The sequence below is a fragment of the Panthera onca genome, chromosome B1 (genome assembly GCF_046562875.1).
Source record: "Panthera onca isolate mPanOnc1 chromosome B1, mPanOnc1 haplotype 2, whole genome shotgun sequence".
NCBI classification, from domain to species: Eukaryota; Metazoa; Chordata; class Mammalia; order Carnivora; family Felidae; genus Panthera; species Panthera onca.
The window spans coordinates 153,215,930-153,232,927 of record NC_138342.1 but is presented as its reverse complement, the minus strand read 5'-3'; positions in this window follow the sequence as shown (position 1 = coordinate 153,232,927).

Below are 16,998 nucleotides of genomic sequence, written 5' to 3'. Positions count from 1 at the left end.
GGCAGGGCCATTCTGCTGGCTCTTACTTCAGCTCCTGCACACAGTAGGCACTCAGGAACTGCCGAATAAGTGAATGAATAAGTGAATGAGTAAATAAGGCTTAGACACACCCTACTGTATAAAATGCGGCAATCATAAAGCTTGATCAGATCCTGGAATTCAATCTACAAATATTTACAGAGCCCTATCCCTGTTCAGGGCTTAGCAGAGGTGACCCTGAAAGGAGGTAGCATTGTCGTGGGAGGACAGTGGGAGGACCTTGAGGTCTGAGTCAGGACCTGTATTCAGTGTTTGATCACTTAATGTGTGACTCTCGGCAAGTCAGGTATCTCTCTAGGCCTTTTTTCCTAAATCTAAAATGAGGACGATGATAAGACTTGAACTAACAGGGTTGTTGTGAAGATTTGGTGAGATAATATATGTGAAAAGTTAAGTTCTACATGATGCTTGATGTTAATATAACTCTAAACGTAAAGCCCTGTAAATTCTAGGACCAAATTCAATGTCCTAGTGAGCACTGAATTCACAGGTGTCTTGTGTGCAACGCGTGCAACGAACCCCAAGGCAAGTGGATAGAGAAATTCAACTTCTCCGTGTTTAAGTCCTGGTTTTAACCTATAGAGCCCAGGATAATTTTTATCCCAGAACGGGCCTCTCTTTTTTGGGCAGAATCCAGGAGCAGCAAGTTAGGCCCATGTGCTCCACCAGCTACTCTCACGGCCAGTGTGGTCAGCAAAGGGAGCAGAGCGCGGTGCTGGCTGGAAAGTGGGTGACCAGCAGCCGGGAGAGCATCGTGGAACCCAAGGTGGAGCGCCGGGGCTGGCTGGCGCCAGAGACAGAGCAGGGAGCGGGGGAGAAGGCGGGGTGCGGAGAGAATGTGTCCACGGTCTAGGCGGACTTCCCTACCCCGGGAAGCCTAGGTCATTTCCCGTGTTGGACCCCTCTGCCAGAAATTCCTCAAGAAAAAATCCCCAGGCCAGAATACTCTAAGAGCCGTGGGGAGCTAGGGCAGCGCCAGGCTCGGGGAGGGCAGCTCGTTGGGGAAAGGGGGTAAGGAGAAGGGATCTCATCTGGGGTACTTGAGCTTTAGTCATGGACTCTGGAAGAATTCGGCTTCCACCCTTTGTAAGCCCACCACCGCTGCTGGGCGCAGACTGTGCTCCGCCGGGTCAGCGGCCTCTAGTGGACAGCGCCCCCTTGCCGGCCGAGGGCGTTCCCACTCCCGCCCCCCAGCCTCTGGCGCGCTGCCAGCTGGAGCTGAGCGCGCACGCAGTGGGGCAGCGCCCAGGCACCAGGTTAGGAAGAGGCGGGGGCCCCAGGTAGCGCAGAGCGGTCAAATTGGATTCCTGATACCTTTGGCAAAATTGGAGAAAACAGTAAGGGCGGGCACAGAGAGATACAAGTTGTGATTGTTGTTTCCAGTCGTTTAAGTTCTTGCATTTTGTCTGGAGGGAGCGCGGGAGACCAAGTTCCCCAGAACCTGGGCATTAACTGCCGCATGGCTAGCACCGGCGCCGCCCTCCGCGTGTGAGCTATCTGCTCACCGGAACCTGAGCTCTTTTGTTCGCTCCATACCTTCACATCTTAATTTGTACGCACGTATTGATTCACCTGGGTAACTTTATGGGAAGGTGCCCTGGTGCAGGCGGTGCTAAGGGATGCAGGTCCCTGTGACCCCTCTGCCTTTCTGGTCACTGCAACCTTCGGTCCTCCAGAACTCCGTGTAGACCTCAAGCATCGCCAAAGCCCAGGGCTCGGAGGGCTGAGCCGGAGAGCCAAGGCGGGCGCCCTATATCCGCCAGGCATCCCTGACACCTGCTCTGGCCCGCGGTGGGGGGCGGAGGGGGCAAGGCAAGGCCAGTTGTGGGTCCAGAGGCTCAGAGGCTCATCGGTAGAGGCTCCGCTCAGTGAATCTGCAAGCAAACAAACCAAGGAGCCTCCAGCAGAGACAACGGGATGGGATGGGGGTTTCAGCAGAAATCGAAGAGCAGAGAGTTCCAGCAGCGGTCTGTGTGTGACGACTCAGGGACACAGTGGACACTGTGCGAGTACCACGCAGCAGACCTGTCGGGACACAGACGCAAGTGTTCCTTTTCCTGTGTGTATTGCGTGAACTGTGCTCTCTGCTCACTCAAAAGACTTTTGCTTTCTTTCTTTCTTTCCTTTTCTTTTTCCTTTCCTACTTCTGTGCTTCCCTTCCTCCCTTCTTCCCCTTCTTACTCCTCTCCTCCCCCCTCCCCTTTTCCCTTTCTCTGCCCTCTTTCCCATGTCTTTCTTTAGCTCTGTAATTCCTTGAACTTGGGTTTCCAGGAACACAGAACCTAAAAGTCTGAAACCCCGAGTGTAAATTGCTGCAACTTACTAGCTGTGTCATGAGAATTCATTTACTTGATCTCAGCCTCGATTTCTTCATCTGTAAAATGGGGATAAAATCAGGATTACTGATATAGTATTTGTGAAATCACCTCCTATACTTTAAAGAATTGTGAAATGTTACAATAAATGGATGACATTTTAAATGGAATTAATTGGGCTGGGCCTTCAAAACTTCCCCCTCAAGTTTTCCTTAATCGCTTCCAAATCTATGAATTGTGGTTACTCTAGGAGAAGGAGAAGGTGGGGGGATCAGGTACACATTCCCTGCTCTGACCCACAGCTCTGGCACCAGAGCTCTGCCCCTGGACCAAGCATAGCACTGGGCTGGTGAAGCCACAGCCACCAGCTTTCATCTCTGCAGTGGTTTTGTATGTGTGTTTAGCTGGTGCTCTTTGTCCCTCACATCAGGCTGGGGGTTGAAATTATCATCACCACCATCGTCTTTGCTCACACTAATTTATCTGTCCTTGATTGACAGTGTTCGTAAAGGTCACTTGCTGACTCATTTGGGCCACCTCACAAACACTCTGCAAAGCAGGCTGCCCAAGTTATATTATTTTTTTAAATGTTTGTTTGTTTATTTAGAAAGAGAGAGAGAGAAAGCACCAGCAGGGGAGGGGCAGAGAGAGAGGGAGACAGACTCCCAAGCAGGCTCCACATTGTCAGCACAGAGCCCAACACGGGGTTTGATCTCATGAACCATGAGATCATGACCTGAGCTGAAACCAAGAGTGGGTCACTTAACCAGCTGAGCCACCCAGGTGCCCCACCAAGTTCTATTATTAAGCCCTTTCCCTGATGAGGCAGGTGAGGCTGCAGCATGCCAGTGACAGAGCAGAGACTGAAGATGCATCTCTTGCCTTTGTGCCTTTGCTCCCTGGTCCCTGTGCTCCCCAGGGTCAGCTTCCAGCTCCCCCTACCCTCAACAGAGCCCCAGGCCAGAGAGAAGGGCTTCTAACCAGCTGCTGTGTCTCCCTCTGTCTTTGTACCCTCTCCAGTCTGATCTCTTGAAGTTCCACTGGACCTTTCCTCATCCAAAGGGTGCCTGAAGTTCAAGGAAATGTGAAAAGCAAATGAGCAAACCCTGTTGGCCATGGGTGAGGTACACGCTGGAGAGCCAGGAGACCTGCCCAGGCCTGCCAGCTGCCTCTTCTCCGACTCCTCAAGGCTGGTCCAGCAAGAAGAAATCCTGACTTCCCTCTCAAAAGCTGCACTCAGAGCTTCTCTTTTCCAACCCAGAGGGATCTCTTCATAGTCATTTCGGAGAAGTTCATCAAGGTCCCTAATTTAGAATAGTTGGTGGGGGGGTGGTTAAACTACACAACATGGATTGAAGATGTACTTGATTTAAGATGGCTTGCCGTAATGGAAGTAGGCAGGGCATAGACAGAGCTTCACTGCATCGTAAACTGTTTTTCTACAGGAACTAGGAGGAAGAGGAATAGGGTTTCTAGCCTGTGTTGTCCCTGAATGTCGGTAGTGTAGACCTCCTGACGATATCAAAACCCCTTTGTAAGAGGGACTTAATAGTACCAAAACACTGGGCTACAGAAACCCAAGTTTTCTTGGGATGTCCTATGCACAGAATCCCCTCTCTACATAAATGGGCTCATCTCTGATTACTCGTGTCTCCCAAGGAATGATGAGAAGAACTCTGACTTGGAGCCAGAAGACACTAAGTCCAGTCCAGTCCCATCAGCTTCTACTGGCTGCACACATTTGAGAAAGTCACCTAACCAATACACAGGGTGGAGAGTCACATGAGACTAGTGAGATGAAGGGCTTGCCCTGTTGTGTGCACTCTTGAGGGCTGGGCAGTGAGATGCCAATGCTCATTCTGGGATTTGTGTTTGCTTCTCCCTAGCAATGAGGGCCGGAAGAGTTCCAAGCCAAGAACACACCTTTTCTACATTAATTTTCTCCTACTCCACTATGAACAATGACCAGTTTTTCTTCTGTAAGGTAATATGTATGTAGGATTTCTGCTTTGAAATGATCTTTATTTAATTGGTCACACACTACACTTTCAGACTTTAGGTGGAAAAACCAACAAATTACTAACAGTTCAAGGGGATATGTTTCTATCTCTTTATCCTATTGCCTATTCTTTCTAAATGCCTAAGAGGAAGAAGGGAAACTGACTAGAAGTCATCTTTAAATAATAAAAAATGGAAATAAGAATAAATAGGAATAAGTCTTTTCTTAGGCTATCTGTACACAGGTCTGATTTCTGGGTAAATAGTGTCAGGATAATGACCGACGTCATGAGGTAATACTCGTATAGATCTTGTCACGGAGAACTCTATAATTAGCCAACAATTCTGTTGTGAGAAGCTGAGGATACATCTTGTTTATTTAGCTTATGATATTGTCTCGATGGGTCTCAACCAACCATCATTTTATGTTTTGCTTTTTAATAAAATGTTCATTGGAGTATAACATGCCTACAGAGAAGTGTGCAGATGGTGACTGCTGGCTGAGATTTCACAAAGTGAACACACCTGCATAAGTAGGGCTCAGATCATGAAATAGAATGTTACTTGCTTTACCATTTTAAGGCTTCCCACTCCCCACTAAACTGTAAATTCCCTTATGGCAGGATTGAGTATCATTCTGTTTTGAAATATAGTATATTAATAGAAAAAATCAGGAGATGATCGCCATTGAAAAGCTAGTAACTCACAGTTCCCAAGAAGGCACTCTACACTCTGGGGTACACATGGGAAAGGAACAGCAGACCAGCAAGAGCCTTCATTGTGATTTCCTCAGGAAGGACAGGTGAGCAGGGAGGGGAAGCAAGTTTAGGATTAATAAGTCTGAATAATTTTGGTGGACTTTGGAGTATAGGAATTGTCCCTGGTTGTCTGGTACCTGGCCTTGAGGTGATTAGGGCAGGTGGACAGTGGCCCAGAATGTGAGAGCTCCATAAAGGATGTGGTTGTGGGTGTGGGTTTGTATTTGAAAAGTGCACAAGCAGTTGCACTGTTCACTATCTCTAGGGATTGGCTAGACTTGGGAGGGGCAGTCCCTCCAGAGTCAGCAAGGCTCCTGATGTCAAAGCACCAAGATATAAACATAAAAGACTCTGTTAATACACAGTTATCTTTGACACTCCAGAACCTAAAATAATGGGTTGCACATAATCAGCATTCAAGTAAAGGGTAAAGATGGAAGGAAAGAAAGAAGGAAGTGAGGGAGGACAATGGGAACAATGTGCGGTGGGCAGGCTAGTTGGACAATAAGAGTGCTGCTTTCAATAGCCTCACTTCCCATAAACACTGAAGTGAGTTGCCCACAACTCATGTGAAAAGACTGCATTCAACAGCTCCTGGATTTATATTCAGAAAGATGGGATGTCTCAGCAGTCTTAGATGTCCCTTTATGAAGACTTCACTGGGAAACATGTCCCTCATTCAATATATCCATTCACACTACCTATCTAAATTAGTCCTTGAATAGTTTGCCCTGCATTTCCACTATCATTTGACAGTGATCTAGGAAAGGATGTGCTTCAGTTTTCTATTGCTGTGTGATTAACCATCCCATTATGGTAGTTATTTGCATAGTGAACAGTGAGGTTGTCTTCTTTATGATGTCTGAGGTCTCAGGTGGAAAGACATGAATAACCTAAAGTAACTTGAATGGCCAGGAGCTGGAACTATTTGGAAGTTTCTTCAGCCACGTGTCCAGCACCAGGGCTGGGATCACTCAAAGGCTGGGCTAAACTGAGACTATTAACCAGAGTATCTATCCATGGTTTTTCTATATTGTTTTGGCTTCCTTTTAGCATGGTGGCCTCCAACTAGATAGACTTCTTAAATGTTAACTCAGCTCCAAGAATGAGTGCTCCCACAAACAAAGCAAAAGCTGTATAGTATTTTATGACTTTGGCCCAGAAGTCACATGCATTACCTCTGACCAATACTCTATTGGACAAAGCAGTCACAAGCCTGGCCAGATTTAAGGGGAGGGAACATAGATCCATAACTATCAATGTGGGAAGTGTCAAAAAATTGTGGCATGCTTTAAAACCAGCACCAGATATATTTCTGTGTGAGATGATGGTGGTAAGAACACCATAGGTCTAAAACTGATAAATAACTAAGTAACTCATAACAACACTCCTTCCCACCCCAAAGTGAATGTCAAGGCAAAGAAATGTGTCACCCTCTTCTTCATGTCTTATGTCCACACACATTACACAATGCCATTCCTTCAAAAGGTTTTTCAAACCTCCCCCAAAGAAAATAATAGAAATCAGGCAATAATAATTTCATTTTTAAGATGGAGGATACTGAGGCACAGGGTGTGTCTAGGGCCATAAAATAATTTAAAGGATGGGACTGGGTCTGGATATTGAAGCTGCATTTGAGAAAAGCTTAATGAGTTATGGATCCACATTTAGAACTGGAATATGTAAAGTTTTATTGGAAGGGGAAGTTGGGGTATTTGGCAAGAATTGAAGTTCAAGTATGGAAAATGGTTTCTAAGGCCTTCTTCAACTGGGTTTTTAACTGTAGTCATCCTGTCACTTTTGACACTGGATCTAGTCAACAAAATGTTTGGAGCAGAAGTAATCACAGTCTTGTTTACTTGTATAAACAGGCATTTTACCTGTTTATTTAAAGTGCTATTACAAATCACATCTCATTTCATCTTCAAACAAAGAAAGCAAAGAAGGTATATTATTATAACCTTCATTTTATAGATGAAGAACTAAGCCTTATAGAAATTAAAAGACAGCTAGTGAGTGGCAGAACAGGTAAAATACTAAGCCCTAATACTACAGCTCTCTCAAGAAGACCCATTCATTGCTTAATTCTCCACAAGATGTAGGGTTTGAGTGAAATGAGGCTGGACCCAAACAAACAATATAATATGTAAGAAAGCAAACTTTAAATTACAGAAACTTCCACTTCTTCCCATGAAGGAGAAACAGGGATCAGATTTATCTTCCCACCCTAAACCATTACAAAACTAGATGAAATATATAAAACAAGAGTTTCAGACATTGTACACAGAGTGGAACAATAATCCTGGAAAAGATAAATAAACAAGGTGAATCCAATAAGTTCCCCTGCTCACCATCTGAAGAAAGTTTCCAGACCATAGCACAGGAGGGAAATTGAGACAGAGACCGCAGGGTTTTGCTGTGTCAAGGAGACAATGTTCTCAGCTCAAGGAGGACAAAGGAGAGACTGTAAAAAGGAAGGGCCTCAGAGATTTGCAGAAGAGTATCCTTGATCTTTGGCTGAGTACTCAACTGCACATTTTGTGAAAAAATACTAAGGCTATGTGGGGGAAAAAAATCTGGAAAAAAGTAGGAGGAATAATCTCCTGAGCTCACACAGGGCTAGAAAGTGTTTCAGTTCCCATCAACCAAGGTGTAAAGACCTCTTAATACAGGGGGCATCAGGTATTGTCCCCAGAAGAGTATTGCATCATAAAAAAAGTACAACCCATTATCGGGATAAAAAACAGTCAACAGAAATAGAACCAGAAATGATAATGGAGCTGGCAGTTAAGGATATCAAAAGAGCTATTTTTAAATACACTCCATATGTTCAAGAAGGTAGGGGAAAACAAAAACATGATGGGGAGAGATATAAAAGTTCTAAGGAAGACTCAAATCAAAATTTTAAAGGTGAAATATACAATATTTGGAATACAAAAGACACTAGCTAAGATTAATATCAGATTAGAGATTACAGAAGAAAATATTAGTGAACAAGAGACAAACTACCCACAATGAAAAGCAGAGAGAAAAAAAGACTAAAAACAGAGAAGCAACAACCTGTGAGACAATATTAAGTGGCCTACCATAAAAGCAATTGAAGTCCCAGAAAAAAAAAAAAAGACATTAAAATACATATTTGAGAAAATAACGGCTAAGAAAATTTCCAAAGTTAATGGAAACTATAAATTCATTGTTTCAAAAAGATCAACAATCCTTAACCAGAAGTAATATAAAGAAAGCACATAAATACACATAATAACTGAACTGAAAAATCTTAAAAGCAACCAGAGTTTAAAGGACACATAACATATAGAAGAACAAAGATACAAATTATGGTAGACTTCATGCTTGAAACTACACAATCCAGAAGACAATGGAATAACATTTTTAAAGTGCTATAAGAAAAAAATTTAAATTTTCAACTTATAATTCTATATCCAGCCAAAATATCTTTTAAAATGAAAGCAAAATAAAGGCTTTTCAAACAGGCAAAAGCTTAGTGAATTCATTGTCAGTAGGTTGGCACTATAAAAAATTTAAAGTCCTTCAGGCAAGGGAAAGTGATACCAGATGGAAATTTGGACCTACATAAAGGAATGATAATATGGGGTAAATATAAAAGACATTTCGTCTAACTTAAAGACCTCTTTGAAAGATAATTTATTGTTTAAGGCAAAAATAATAACAATGTATTATGCCATTTATAACATATTTAGAAATAAAATGTTTAACAATAGCCCAAAGGCCACGAGGAGGGAAATGAAAATATACTGTTGTGATGTTCTTATTTTATAGGTGAGGTAATACTACATTATTTAATGGTAGACTGATCAATTAAAGATAAATATTGTAAACTCTACAGCAACCACTTTAAAAAAAAGAGCAAAGAGACTTACTATAGATAAAAATTATATCATGAAAACTTTAATTAATCTAATTTATCCAAAACATGAAAATAGGAAAATATAGGTAAAGAACAGATAGGACAGATAGAAAACAAAGTAAGATGTTAGATTAAAACCCACCTATATTGGGGAGCCTGGGTGGCTCAGTCGGTTAGGCGTCTGACTTCGGCTCAGGTCACGATCTCATGGTATGTGAGTTCGAGCCCCGCGTCGGGCTCTGTGCTGACTGCTCAGAGCCTGGAGCCTGTTTCAGATTCTGTGTCTCCCTCTCTCTCTGACCCTCCCCCGTTCATGCTCTGTCTCTCTCTGTCTCAAAAATAAATAAACGTTAAAAAAAAAAACCCACCTATATTGATGATTGCATCAAAGATTTATGACCTAAACACTCAATTTAAAAGGAAGAGATTGTCAGATTGGGAAAAGAAGCAAGATTCAACTATATGGTGCCTATAAGAAATTCACTTTAGACACAAATACACAGATAGATTAAAAGTAAAAGCATGGGAATTCTAATTTCCAATCTGGCATGTAAGGATCCTAGAAATCATGAATCCTATTCTAACAAGAAAAAAGATAAACTGAAAATCAACAACTCTTTTTAGATCCATTAGAGAATTGAGATCATGAAGGGTCATGAATATGAGATAATAAAAAAAATACATTGGTCTATGCCTCTGGTTCCTAGGACAGAGCTCCTAAAACACTTGCCATTTATTAATAAGAACACTAGGAGAATATTTTGTTCTCTTGAGGGAATTCTGGGTGGGCATCTGGATGCTTCTTGGATGGGGGTTGGTCAACAGAAAGACCAAGCTTGGAATTTTCAAGCCCCACTCCCTACTTCCCCAAAAAGGGTAGAAGGGCTGGAAATGGAGTTAATAATTAATCATGGCCACATGAGAAAGCCTTCATAAAATCCCAAAAGTATGATGTCCAGAAAGCTTCCAGGTAGGTGAACACATTCATACCAGGAGAGTGACACATTCCCAACTCCCTAGGGATAGAAGCTCCTGTGCTCAGGTCAGGATCCTCCCAGACCTTACCTTATCTACCTCTTCATCTGGCTGTTCATCTGTATGTTTTATCATATCCTTTAATAAACTGGTAAATTTAAGAGTTTTCCTGAAATCTATGAGTCACTCAAGCAAATTGGTTGAAACCAAGTAGAGGGTCATTGGAACCTCTGATGTATATAATCTGTTGTTCAGAAGCAAAAGTGATAAGCTGGGCTTGCAACTGGTGTTTGAAATGTGTGCACTTAGGAATGGGGTCAGTCTTGTGGGACTGGGCCCTTAACCTGTGGGATCTGATATTATCTCTGGATAGACAATGTCAGAATTTAGTTAAATCATAGGACAGTCAACAGGTGTTTCAGAGAATTGCTTGATGTGGTGAATAATTTCCACACATTTGGTGACCAGAAGTGAAGTTCTTTGTGTGAGTAGTAAAGGAGACTTACAGGGAAGAAACATACAGTAGGGAAGAATTATTTTTCCCCCTATACAAAAGGAAGAAGACAGGTTTTTCCAAACATAAGGCTAACTGCTGTCCCCAAGATTGGAGAGCCAGATAAGTGGATACAAAGAATCACAACTTACTAGAGCAGAAACCCAAGAGAAGAAACCTCCACAGGAACCAGTACCAGGTTCCTTTTACTCAGTATGTCATATCTGGCTTTCAAGAAAAAAAAAAAATACAAGGCATACTAAAAAGGAAAGAATACTGTTTGAACAGGGAGAGTGAGCATGGGAACGAAATTCAGATATGACAGGGATGTTGGAATTATCAGACTAGGAATTTAAAATAACTATGATTAATATGCTAAGGAAAGAACAACATGAAAGAACATATAGGTAACATAAACAAAGAGATCAGAATTCTAAAAAAGAATAAAAAAGAAATGTTCAGAATCAAAAGCACCATAACAGAATTGAAGAATGCTTTTGATGAGTTAATTAGTAGCCTGAATACAACTGACCAAAGAATCAGTGAGTTTGAGGATATGTCAATAGAAACTCCCCAAACTGAAAAGCAAGGAGAAAATAAAAATGGTACAGAATATTCAAGAACTGTGGGACAACTAAATGAGTAGCGCATGTTTAAGGGAATTACACATATCCTCATGTAGCAGAATAAGAAGACAGAGAAAAAAAGAGCAGAAAAAATATTTGAAGCAATAATGACCAAGAATTTCCCAAACCACATATTCAGGAAACTCAGAACACCAGGAAGGATAAATGCCAACAAATCTATACCTAGGCATATCAGATTCAACCTGCAGAAAATCAAAGACAAAGAAAAAATCCTGACAGAAGCCAGAGGAGAACTTACCTTACCTATAGAGGAGCAAGGATAAGAATCACATTGGACTTCTCTTTAGAAATCATCCAAGCAGGAAGAGAGTGGAAGTTGGTCCACTTGGAAATGGTCCAAGTTTTCCACATCCTCACTACACTTGCTACTTTGTTTTTTTTTCCTTTTTTTTATAAAAGCCATCTTAGTGGGTGTGAAACAGTTTCTTGTAGTTTTAACTTGCATTTCCTAATGAAAATGCTGAGCATTTTCTCATGTGCTTCTTGGGTATTTGCATATCTTCTTTGAAGAAATATATATTCAAGTCCTTTGGGCATTTAAAAAATGTTTTATTTATTTTTTAGAGAGGCAGCACAAGCAGGGCAGGGGCAGAGAGAGAGGAGGACAGAGGATCTGAAGTGGGCTCTGTGCTGACAGCAGTGAGCCCGATGTGGGGCTCAAACTCACAAACCATGAGATCATGACTTGAGCTGAAGTTGGATGCTCAACCTACTGAGCCACCCAGGTGCCCATCTTTGGGCATTTTTAAATAGAGTTGTGTTTTGTTGTTGAGTTGTAGAATCTCTTTATATATTCTGGATATCAATTCCTTAGCAAATATATTATCTGCAAATATTTCCTCTCATTTCATGAGTTCCATTTTCATAATGTTCTTTCATACACATTTAAAAAAATTTAGATGAAGTCCAACTTATCTATTTTCTCTTTTCTTGCCTATACTTGTGGTGCCATACCCAAGATATCATTGCCAAATCTGGTGTCATGAATTTATCCTGTATGTTTTCTTTCAAAGAGTCTTAGAGTTTTAGCTCTACAAGTACGTCTTTGATCCACTTTGTATATTTTTGTATATGGTGAAAGACAAGGGTCCAACTTTACTTTTTGCTTGTGGATATCCAGTTTTTCAACATCATTTGTTGAGGAGACTGTCCTTTCCCCATTTAATGGTCTCGGCATCCTTGTCAAATATCATTTGGCCATACATGTGAGGGGTTATTTCTGGGCTCTCTATTTATTCCATTGGTTTATAGATGTGTCTTTATGCCAGTACCACAGTATTTTTGGTTACCATAACTTTGTAGCAAGTTTTGAAAGCAGGAAGTGTGAGACTTCCAATTTTGTGGGGTTTTTTTTTCAAGATATTTTGGACTATTTGAGTCTCTTGAATTTCCATATGAATTTTAGGATGGAATTTTCTATTTTTGCAAAAACCTGTCACTAGGATTTAATCAGGATTTCACTGAATCTGTAGATTGTTTGGGTAGTATTAACATCTTAAAAATATTAAATTTTCCAATCCATAAACATGGAATTCCTTTCCATTTATTTGTCTTCTTTAATTTCTTTCAGCAATATTTTATAGTTTTCAGGGTACTTAACCCAGCCTCCTGGGTTAAGTTTACTCCTAAGTATTTTATTATTTTTGAGGGAAATTATATGAAAAATTCTCTTCAATTTCCTCTTTGGATTGTTCATTGTTAGTGTATAGAAACAAACTAATTTTTGTGTGTTGATTTTGCACCCTGCAACTTTGATGAATTTGTTTATTAGTTCTAACCATCTTTAAAAATACGTGTGTAATCTTTATGGTTTTCTACATGTAAGATCATGTCACCTATGAACAGAGAAAGTTTTATTTATTCCTTTGAATTTTGGATACCTTTTTATTTTTATTTTTATTTATGGCTAATTGCTCTGGCTATGATGTCCAGTCCTATGCTGAACAGAAATGGTGAAAGTGGACATCATTGAACTGTTCCTGATGTTTCTCCATTGACCATGATGTTGGTTGTGGATTTTTCATACATGGCCTTCAGTATATTGAGGTAGTTCCTTTCTATGCCTCATTAGTTGAGTGTTTTTACCATGAAAGAGTGTTGAATTTTATAATTTCTTTTCTGTATCAGTTGAAATGATGACATGGGTTTTCTTCCCCCTCATTCTGTTAATATGTGTGTTACATTGATTGATTTTATATATTGAATCATCCTTGCATTTCAGGAATAATTCCCACTTGGTTATGGTGTATAATCCTTTCAATATGCTGTTGAATTCATTTTGCTAGTATTTTGTTAAGGATTTTTGCATCTATATTCACAAGGGGTATTGGGCTGTAGTTTTCCTTGTGTCTTTGTCTGGCTTTGGTATCAGAATAATGCTGACCTCATAGAACAATTTCAGAAGTTCCCCCTCTTCAATGTTTAGAAGAGTTTGAGAAAAATTGGTATTAATTCTTTCAATGTTTGGTAGAATTTGCCTGTGAAACCATCTAGTTCTGGGATTTTCTTGGGAGATTTTGGTTACTAATTCAATCTCCTTTATAGATCTGTTTGGATTTTCTATTTCTTCATGTTTCAGTCTTGGTAGTTTGTGTGTTCCTAGGAATTTGTCCATTTCATCTAGGTTATCCAATTTGTTGGCATACAATTTTTCATAATACTCTCATAAGAGATTTATTTATATATAATCCCTTTTATTTCTGTAAAATAAATAAAAGAGAAAAAGAGATAAAATAAATATTTTATTTCTTTTATTTCTGACTTTAGTTATTTGACTCCTCTTGTGTATGCATGCTCTCTTTTTATTAGTCAGTCTAGTTCAAGGCATGCCAATTTTGTTCGCCTTTAATGAGAACCAACTCTTGGTTTTGCTGGTGTTCTCTATTGTTTTTCTATTCTCTATTTTACTTTTCTCTGTTCCAATCTTTACTATTTCCTTCCTTCTACCAGATTTGGATTTAGTATTTTTTTTCTAGTTCCTTAAGGTGTAGAATTAGATTGTTGATTTGAGACCTTTTTTCTTTTATAATGTAAGCACTTACAGCTATAATTTTCCCTCTTAGTGCTTTCTTTCACTGCATCTGATAAGTTTTGGTATGCTGTGTTTTAACTTTTGTTTGTCTCAAAATATATTCTAATTCCTTTTATAAGTTCTTCTTTGACTCATTGGTTGCTTAAGAATGTGTTTTTTAGTGGGGCGCCTGATTGGATCAGTCAGTTAAGCGTCTGACCTTGACTCAGGTCATGATCTCACGGTTTGTGAGTTTGAGCCCTGCATCTGGCTCTGTACTGACAGCTCGGAGCCTGGAGCCTGCTTTGGATTCTGTGTCTCGTTCTCTCTCTGCTCCTCCCCCGCTTGTGCTCTGTCTTTCTCTATCTCTCAAAGATAAATAAATGTTTAAAAAAAAGAATGTGTTGTTTAGTTTCCACATATTTGTGAATTTACTGTTTTTTCTTCTGCTGTTGATTTCTAGTTTCATTCAATTGTGATTGGCAAAGAAATGTCACATGATTTCAATTCCCTTAAATGTATTAAGATTTGTTTTGTGGCTTAATATATAGTCTTTCCGAGAGAATGTTCCTTATGTACTTGAGAAAAATGTGTCTTCTGCTATTGTTGGGTAGGGTGATATGTATATATCTGTTAGGTCCAATTGGTCTATAGTGTTATTCTAGTCCCCTGTGTCTTTATTGATCTTCTGCCTGGCTGTTCTCTCCATTATCAAAATTGGGACATTGAAGTCTCTCATTATTGTACAGATGTCTATTTCTCCTTTCAATCCTGTAAATATTTGCTTCATATAGTTTAGAGTTCTGATGTTTGGTGCATATATGTTTATAATTGCTGTATCTTCTTGGTGAATTGACCCTTTAATATTATATATCCTTGTCTCTTGTAAATTTTTGATTTAAAGTCTACTTTGTCTAATATTAGTATAACTCCCCTGCTCTCTTTTGGTTACTATTTTCATAATATATCTTTTTACATCCTTTCACTTTCAACCTATGATCCTTAGGTCTAAAGTACATCTCTTATAGACAGTGTATATATAGTTGGATCCTGATTTTTTTGGTGTGTATCCACTCTGCCATTCTATGTCTTTTGATTGAGGAGTTTAGCCAGTTTACATGTAAAATAATTACTGATGTGGAAACACTTACTTTTGACATTTAAAAAAATGTTCTGTATGCTTACAGCTTTTTTTTTTTATCCCTCATTTCCTCCATTACTGCTTTCCCTTGTGTTCGGTTGACTTTTTGTAATCATTTTGATGCATTTTGATTCTCCTCTCATTTCATTTTTGTTTGTTCTTTAGATAGTTTCTCTGTTGTTACCCTGGAGATTAGATATATATCCTGAAGTCATTACAATTTACCTTGAATTGATAGCAACTTAATTCCAATCATATACAAAAAACTCTTTCGCTTTACAGCTCTGCTCCTCCCAACTCTGTTATCGATGTCACAACTTACATCCTTATATATTTTATAACCATTAACATAAATTTATATTTATTTCACTTTTAAATACTGTAGAAAATAAAAATTAAGTTACAAACCAAAATTACAACACTATTTTTTATATTTGTCTGTTTATCTTTATTAGAACCTTATATTTTATATGGCTTCAAGTTACTCTCTAGTGTCTTTATACTTCAACTAGAAGAACTCCCTTTAGAATTTCTCAAAGGACAGATGGCACTGAACTCCCTCAGTTTTTGTTTGGGAATATCTTAATTTCTTCCTCATTTTTGAAGGACAGTTTTGATGGGTATAGAATTTTTGATTGACAGGTCTCCCCTGCCCCCATTTCATCATTTTAAATATATCATCCCATTGCCTTCTCCTGCAAGGTTTCTGCTAAGAAATCTACTGACAGTCTTATTGGAGATCTCTTGTATGAACAAGTCACTTTTCTCTTGCTGCTTTCAAGATTCCCTCTTTATCTTTGGCTTTCAACAGTTTGATTATAATATGTCTCATTGGGTCTATCCTTCTTGGTGTTTGTTAAGCTTCTTGGACTTATATCATATATTTCCTCAAATTTGGTAAGTTTTCAGCCATTATTTCTTCAAATATTCTCTCTGTTCCTTTTTCTCTTCTCCTTCTGGGAACCTCACAATGCTTATTTGGTATGCTTGTTAATGTCTCACAAGTCTCTTGGGCTCTATTCACTTTTCTTCTTTTTTCTCTTTGTCCCTTAGACCTGATAATTTAAAATGTCCACTCTTAAAGTTTACTGACATTTTCTTTTACATATTTGAATCTGCTGTTGAAACCCTCTAATGAAATTTTAGGTATTGTATTTTTCAGCATAGAATTTCCTTTGGTTCATTTTTATAATTTCTAACTCTTTATTTATATTGTCATTTTGTTCACATATACTTTTCCTGATTTTCTTTAGTTCTTTGTGTTTTCCTTTAGCTCTTAGCATGTTTAAGACAATTGTTTTAAAGTCTTTGTCTAGTAAGTCCACTGTGTGTGTTCTTCAGAGACTATTTCTGGAGATGTATTTTGTTCCTTCAAAAGGGGCACATTTCCATGTTTATTTGTATATCTTGTGAGCTTTTGTTGAAAACTGGGAATTTGACAAAATTGTTGTCCTACCAGTCTTTGCAGATTGGCATGGGAGACCTTTACTAACTAGCAGGTCCCTGAGCCTGAAGATCAGCACAGAGTGAAGATTTAAGAGTTTTTTAGGTCTTTTCTGGGCATGTGTCTTTCTGGGCTTATATGCATATGCTCTCCTGTGTCCATCCTCCCCTCCCCACCCCATTTTCTTTTGCTTTTAAAATAAACTTTAATGTTTATATTTGAGAGAGACAGACAGACAGACAGACAGTGCGTGACTGGGCGAGGGGCAGAGAAAGAGGGAGACATAGAATCC